At 42.6% G+C, this 8,417-nt stretch overlaps 1 pseudogene; it reads left to right on the top strand.

The window, feature by feature from the left end:
• The first annotated feature begins 2,501 nt into the window (after positions 1-2,501).
• LOC115867107 (fascin pseudogene) lies at positions 2,502-6,441 on the top strand (annotated as a pseudogene).
• Positions 6,442-8,417: the final 1,976 nt, after the last annotated feature.

Raw genomic sequence — 8,417 nt, 5'->3', positions numbered from 1 at the left:
AAAGGTTAATGAGACAGTCACCAAAAGCTTTGATAAACAACAGGGAGTGTACTAGATGTTTCTGTTGATGATGGCAATAACAAAGTGGTGAGAAATGTATAGTGAAGTGTCATGGATCTCAAATGAGTTGAAGGGTGTGGGTGTGCGTGTGTGCGCTAGTTTTACAAGAGAGTAGAGGACTTATTACTAGCATTACTACAGGAGAGTATAGAGTACAGTAATACTACTTCACCATCCAGGGGTACAGGTGTGGGAAAATAAGCAGCTAGCGTTTAAGGGGGCAGGTTAAAGTGGTATCTTCTGCTGAGAGTCAAGTTTCACTTATGGCAAAGAAATGAAGACGCTAATGATAGGGCTTTTTTGGTGATTCCAGATTGATAGTTTTAGAGATTATGGTGGGAAAGTTTTGGAGGTAAAGGTGTGGTAGAGAGCTGAGTCCAGGAAACACTGGGAGAACAATGTACAGTACAGGATAAAAAAACACTAAACCTTGCACATGAGGCATTGACCAATTTAAACAGAAAAGAGACCAATGATGAATGGAGAACCCATTTGAGCATGGTGTTATTAAGTGTAGGGACCTGATAGTTTGACTTTTTCAACAGGAATGACTATAGTCCCAATAGGTTCCAACTCTGTCTATATGACATACATTTGGGATGAAGGTGGTTAGAGAAACCACCACCATAATAAATTAATACATTGCCATTTTATTTATATATTAGCCCTCCCTAAGTCTTTTTAGTGTGAATCATTGTAAGAGCATGATAAGTTTTATTATATTAATACCATTGATTTTCGGCATCTGCAAATCTAATGTCCGGTCTTTAAATCAGTATCTTTTCATCAAGGTCATTACATTTATAGGAGGTAGAGACTTGCAGCCAGAGAGTCTACTTTGGGAAAAAATGACATTATCATACCTTTTCAAGCACAACACATATGAACACAAATTTTTATCATATATGAAGAAAAAAATCAACCCATTAATCAGTATCACAATGAGACAGGCTATCCCCACTCTTGACCAAGAGCTTATATCTTAATTTTCTGAACTGTTAAAAAACCTTCATACAATTGCCTATCTTTCACACAACTATATATCCTGCCAACTATCATTAATCTTTCTAAAGTAGAACTCAATTATAAGAGACCTTTGGAAAATGGGGGAAAAATGTGACTACGTGATTTCTTTGACTGCTCCTTTTGTTCACTATGCCAACATGCATTTTTCTAGACCGCTTTCTATATACTAGAAATCGTGTTAGGTCAAACCTCTGACCTTGAAGAGTTCATGAGTTTATGGTGTTCAATTCCCTCAACCTTCTGGCGATCCTACAGTTGACACACTTCAGTTTCTGATTTCATGTTGAATATTGATTTTCCAACATTTTCAACAAAGAAAGGTCATCCTAGCAAAAGATCCTTTACTTTAGTAACAATTTAAAAATTTTTTTCAAACACAAATGCTAAAACCCATGGCCTTCATTCAAATAAGCTTTCATTTAAACAGATTTTCTTCTTTTCTCAGACTTGAATTTAGCTTGTGACTTGACAGTTGAACAGCTGTTGACTTAAATTTCCATAAGACTGTATGTTTTGAAAAAGAAGATTAAAATACCTCACTTTTCTATTCAGGTCCAACAAAAACAAGGGCAGTTAAACCTAAACTATTTGGCTAAGAGAAAGGAGATAGAATTCTTTTCTTTTGCATTGTGTCCTTTCATATCACTCCCCCATATCCCCTCAACCAGGATACACACACACACACAAAGATACCTCCTGTTCTTAAAAGGAGCCCAAACTTGATTTTTCATGGAGATTTGTAGAAACACATGTAATGAAAATAGTACTGTTTATTTGACATCAAAGACCTTCTATTTCTGTCTATCTTTGTCAGCAGCTTTTAAAGCAATCTTGATAGCTGGCTTTATTGGATAAAATAGTAAAACCTCCACAAAAGAAAGAAAAAAAAATAGAAATACTCAGGCACTTTAATTAAAACTTTGGAATAGAGATCCAGGATATTTTAGGTTAAATTCAGACACTCTAGCAGAACTTGTATGTACACATTCTTATTTGAACCACTCATTCGGTGCTCTTTCCTTTGTTTAAGCCTGGTGTTAATTCAAGTGGAAGAGTCGGAAGACTTTGCCTTCAGTATTTTTAAATAAAATAACCCTCTTGAAATGTATGTAACACTGTAAAATCAGTGAATGCTACTTTTTGGGTAATCTGTTGAAAGGGAAATAATAAAAGTGGGTAAGACCCTTTTCTCTGATTTCACTGTATATGTAACCACGGTCCCCTCCATTCTGTTTTCATGTAGATGCAAAACAAAAAACAAGTGTACAGTTATCTTGGATCTTAAACTAGAGAAGAATTCATGTAGTTATGTAAGGATAATGAGCTACATCAACAGTATCAGTCTGGCCAACTACGTAGCAGGCTTAATCAAGCAAAGCTGAGTCAGGTGCAATATTGAGTTCGGTAGGGCACACATGAAGGTTCAGGTAAGTTAACTGAACCATAGGGAGCTGCCATTTAAAAACTAGATCTTCAGGGCTTCCCTGGTGGCGCAGTTGTTGCGAGTCCGCCTGCCGATGCAGGGGACACAGGTTCTGTGCCCCGGTCCGGGAAGATCCCACATGCCGCGGAGCGGCTGGGCCCGTGAGCCATGGCCGCTGAGCTTGCGCGTCTAGAGCCTGTGCTCTGCAACGGGAGAGGCCACAGCAGTGAGAGGCCCGCGTACCGCAAAAATAAATAAATAAATAAAATAAAATAATAGAACTTCAAAGTTCTACACATATTTTATTAGATTTCACATTGTAAAAACATCCCATATGTAAAATAGTGTTACATGTTCTCCAGAAAAAAAGCATTTAATGAACGTGAATTTTTATTAAACAATTTGGAATACAATTCTGATCATCAATATGACTGAAATTCTATGAGAATCCATCCACTCACTCAGCCAGTGTTTATTGAGCACTTGCTGGCTTCATTCAGCAAATATTCTTTGAGCACCTTCTCTGTGACAAAGATATTTGTAGATATTGTGGACACAAGAATGAAATGTCATGTCTCAGGTCTCAACAATATAGAGATGAATGACAGATTGCTTCTTCCTTTAAAGAGGTGTTGACAACTCCGAGAGAAGCAGGCATAACTAATTCTATGTCACAATAACATATAAAATAGGAATTAATAAAAAGGTTGTTAGTGCTAAGATAGAAATCAATTAATTGAGTAGGGGAAGGATCAGGGAAGATTTCCCAGCAGATTGATAATGGTCCACTAAGGACGAGGAGACATTCCCTAGGTATTGCAAAAGAAGGAGGAGTTCTCAAATCTATGAACGCTAAGGAAGATTTTATTTAGTTTCGACATATTTTTATTTGATCTGTTTTTTCACTTATTGTATACATACATTTCTATATAAGCTTATTGCCCTAAACCTCATCATTTCAATAGCCATATTTCATTTTAATGCATGAATAAAGCACAGATTAATAAACTGTTCACTTACTATTAGGTATCTGGTTGTTTCTAGTGTTTCATTAAATTGCCAGATATTTCAGAAAAAAATAAATTTTGAGAAATGGAAGTACATTCACAGGATTGACCCTACAGTTTTACAGATGTTAAGAGTTTCAAGATTTATCTCTGAGGAAACTACAACAATTTATTTTAAATACTACCAGTTATATTTAAGTACACTTGATTTCCCAGAGTTTAAACAATTTTTTCTAGATCAACCATTAAATTTCAGCTTTACCAGGGCAAAGATTATTTCACTCATTAATATATACCTAGGACTTAGCATAGTGCCTGATATAAACACTCAGTAGTGAGCTGCTAAATGGATGAATAAATGAATGAATGGGTGGACACCACCATCTTAACTTACCTCTGTTGATTTAGTAGGTGTGTTTCAGCATCATAGAGTTTGCTTATATTCACATGTTAATTTATTATTTTATCATCATATACTATCCACCAAGTACTACATTAATGTTATAGGTTTATGCTGCACACAGTCTGGTTCTTAACCAGTAGACATACTACCTATTCTTCCCAGCTAAAGCATGCCAGTCTGTTATTTGCACAACTCCAGGGATTGGTAATGACTATCTAAGCCTACTTTCTTCTTTGCCAGATATCCGCTTTTTCGTCCAGCAGTGGCCATATCACCCATTTCTTACTATTGAGACTAAGATAAAGTTTTCTGAAAAAAGCTTCTTGGAATTATTTTTCTTCTTTTGTTGGAAAAAAAAAAAAAAAAGAAAGAAAACCACCTGAGGAAAAACCCATTTTTATCAGCATCTCCCATGATGATTTACTTTGAATACAGCCATGATGTCTGGAGGTGTTGCAGCCATCTGGAAACCACATTTCAATATGCCTACAGTCAAAAAAAGTAACCAGCTTCAGACAACAGAGTAGAAGAATGTCCTTGGTAAAATTATTGAGTTGTATCAACTCTAGATTGCCCATCTCCGGACTTCCTTTTATTTAAGATAGTTAAACACCGCTATTGCTTAAGTCATTCTGGGTGGGGTTTTCTATTATTTGTATCTGAAAATATTCCTGGCACAATTTTACTATGGAACTTTATGAAGGATATACTTAAACCATCCATCATAGCTTTAGCGTTCTCATTTTTCTCATCACTGATCAAACTTCTTTTGATTTGGAATAAATATTACATTGTGTTTTTCTTTAATTTGACAAGTTGATTCTAGGTATATCCCTTGCAGTTTATTTCAGCTTGTGGAATGAAGGAAGAGATTAATTAATTAATATTTAAACTCAGATTTAAAGCCCATGAAAACATACTGACTCATATTTCTGTACTCCTTTTTGATCATTGTTAGAATTTATGTAGTCAATTTTTAGCTTTCTTTCCGCTGGACATTTTTATTCTTTTTAATATTATGTCAAAAAATTGTGGTGATTGTAGAGCGCTGCTGAGGGTGCGCGCACGGCCGAGGTAGCTGACGAAGGAGCAGGGGGCCGCCGCAGGAACCTGCCACCGACCTCCCTGGCTTCACGGGCCTTGGGTTCACGGCCACTTTGACTGCCAACTGCACGGCCGAGGCCCCGCAGATTGAGTTTGGTCTCATTAACTGCAGCAACAAGCACCTGACGGCCGAGACTTTCGGGTCCAAGGTGAACCAGTGGGCCAGCAGCCTGAAGAAGATGCAGATGCAGATGCTGGTGCAGCCGCCCGATGAGTTGGGCAGCGGGCAGCTACCTGGCGGCAGAGAAGGATGGCAACGTAACCTGCGAACACGAGGTGCCCAGCACTTTTCCATCGTGGCGCATGACGATGACAGCTGCAGGTCTCTTTAGTCCGAAGGACACCGGCTCTACTTTGGCGGCACTGAGGACCACCTGTCGCGCTTCGCTCGGACCGCTTCGCCGGCTGAGAAGTGGAGCGTGCACATCGCCACGTACCCACAGGTCAACATCTGCAGTGTGGCCCGCAAGAGCTACGCGCACCTGAGCGCGGCCGGCGGACAAGATCGCAGTGGACCACGACGTGCCCTGGGGCGTCAACTAGCTCATCACGCTGGCCTTCCGGGACCAGCGCTACAACTGGGACCCCGAGCCCGCCACCAGCTACACGCTCGAGTTCTGCTCCGGCAAGGTGGCTTTCCGCTACTGCGAGGCACCATCGGGGCAAGGGCACCAAAGTGGGGAAGGACGAGCTCTTCGCCCTGGAGCAGAGCTGCGCCCAGGTCATGCTACAGGGAGCCGACTAGAGGAACATGTCCACGAGCCAGGCTATGGACCTGCCGGCCAATCAGGACAAAGAGACCAACCAACAGATTTTCCAGCTGGAGATCGACCGCTATACCAAAAAGCACGCCTTCCGCACCCACTCGGGCAACTACTGGTTGCTGACAGCCACCGGGGGTGTGCAGTCCACCTCCTCCACCAAGGACACCGGCTGCTACTTTGACATCGAGTGGCATGATCAGAGTATTATACTGCGTGCGTCCAATGGCAAGTTTGTGACAGCCAAGAAGAATGGCCACCTGGCTGCCTTGGTGGAGACAGCAGGGGACTCGGAGCTCTTCTTCATGAAACTGATCAACAGCCTCATGATCGTGTTCCGCGGGGACCACGGCTTCATTGGCTGCCGCAAGGTCACGGGTATCCTGGATGCCAACTGCTCCAGCTAAGACGTCTTCCCGCTGGAGTTTGGAGACGGCGCCTACAACATCAAAGACTCCACGGGCAAGTACCTGATAGTGGGCAACGCCTGCTGGGTCACCAGGAGCAGCGACACCCCTGTGGACTTCCTCTTCGAGTTCTGCGACAACAAGTTGGTCATCAAGGTGGGCAGGCACTACCTGAAGGAGAGTCACGCGGGGGCCCTGAGGGCCTGCGCTGACACCTTCGACCACATCACACACACTGTGGGAGTACTAGGCCCCGCCTCCTGCCTCCCCTTCTCCTCCCTGCCCAGACCCCTCCTGTTCACTGTTCTCCAGGTGGGCTCCGCTGCGGCCAGAGCCCCTTACCTTTCAAACTGGAAACCCAGAGAAAACAATGCCCTCACCTGTTGTCCCATGTGGCCTTCCCCCAGGCCGGTCAGCGGCTCTGACCCGGTCCTTGGAGGGATTTCAGTTCCCTCTGCCCTCTCTTCTCTGCCCTGAGAGAGGCTAGAACTTCTTTCTTCTGACCTCAGATGACTCTGAGACTTATTTCCCCGAAAAGGCCAAGGAGAAGTGGAGGGCTGGGCGGCCTTCCCGAGCCCCTGGGAGTGGCAGGTGTGTAACTGTAATCCCCTGTCCCCTCCTGAGCCCCCCCTTCCCCCAATTCCCAGGAGCCAAGCTCTTGCCCCAAGCCTGTGGGAGGCCTCCCTGGTGCACCATCCCTGCAGATGGACAGGAGGGGGCTGGCTCCTGCCACTTGTGCATGGAGCAGGCCTGGTTTGGTGGCCGCTGGGGCCTGGCCGCTGCCCATCCTGCTGTGGTGCAGAGGCCACAGTCTCGTTTCTTTCACTCTGACCTCACTGGAAGCAGAAAAATGACCAAATCAGTATTTTTTGGTTTTGGGGTTTTTTTAATGAAATGTTATTGCTGCAGCAGCCCCAGGCAAGCCTGGTTGTAGCCATGAGTGGTCTTCAAGGGGTCCTGTGGGGAGCTCTTGAGACGGCATCTCCGGGCCTCAGTGCCCTGCCTGCCCACTAGTGGTAGGGCAGGTGGTGCACCTCCCCAAATTCAAAGCCTGTCCCCACCTTACCAGGGGGCTCTCATTGGCCCCCTCTCTCCAGTGTGCTCTAGCCCCAGTCCCGTGTCCTCACCTGGTGGTGCTGGGCCCCTCACGGCCTCAGCCAGAGCCCCTGGTGTGATCAGTTCTCCCCTCCTGACTGGACTCCTAGGTGTCAGGAGGATGAAGCTGGGCATTGTGCTCAGCCAGGAGCCCTGTGGAAGCCACCTGGCCCCTGACTTGAGGCCCGCCCCTGCCAGCTCCCCTCACCTCTGGTTAGTGTCTACCATACATCTCACTCTGGGTGTCCTTGTCTTTTATTTTTTGAAAGTGTCATTTGTAGAACTTTAAATGCCCATGATACATAGTAGCTTCAGACTGGAAAGAGCAAAATAAAATAACACAAGTCTGCAAAAAAAGAAAAAAAAAGAAGCAGTAATTAAAATTTTTCATGTATTTTAAAAGCTGGCATGGTAAATTTTTCATTTTTAAAAATTCATTTCATTAATTTTAAAAATGATGTGTTAATTATTGACTAAATTAATATACTTTTCTAATGTTACTAACAATTTGTCAATTTCTATGAAATATTCCACGAGGACTTAAATTATCAGGAGATTTTACTACATAGACAGAAGAGGAGCAAGTAATGTGACCACAGAGGAACTTGGAGTGATTTGGCTACAAGCAAAGGAATGCCAGCAGCCATCAGAAACTGCAAGAGGCAAGGAACAGATTCTCCCCAGAGCCTTTGGAGGGAATATGGCCCTGCTGACACCTTGACTTAGGATCAGTGATACTGATTTCCTGTATCTGGCTTCCAGAAATATAAAGGAAAAAAAATTCTGTTGCTTTAAGTCATCAAGTCTGTTATAATTTGTTATAGGAGCCACAGGAAATGAATACAAATTTCTTTGATATCATTGTCATTCTTCTTCTACATAGACATTATTTGTACACTGCAGTTTAATTAAAAGTTTTTCCTCTAGTAATTTTTGTTGATTTTCCTGGATATTCTCATATACAGTGATCATCTGCAAAAAAGTTTTTTTTTAATTCTTTGTTTCTTATTACTGTATTTTTGTACTTTATTATTATTATTATTTTTTTTGCTATTATAGGTTTTGCATGAATTCCCAATACAATACCAAAAGAATGACAGGGTTGTGTTCTCAATTACCTACATCTTGTTT

This window comes from Globicephala melas, chromosome 2, assembly GCF_963455315.2.
Source record: "Globicephala melas chromosome 2, mGloMel1.2, whole genome shotgun sequence".
NCBI lineage: Eukaryota > Metazoa > Chordata > Mammalia > Artiodactyla > Delphinidae > Globicephala > Globicephala melas.
The sequence above is the reverse complement of the archived record's forward strand: the minus strand, read 5'-3'. Positions and strand labels throughout refer to the sequence as shown.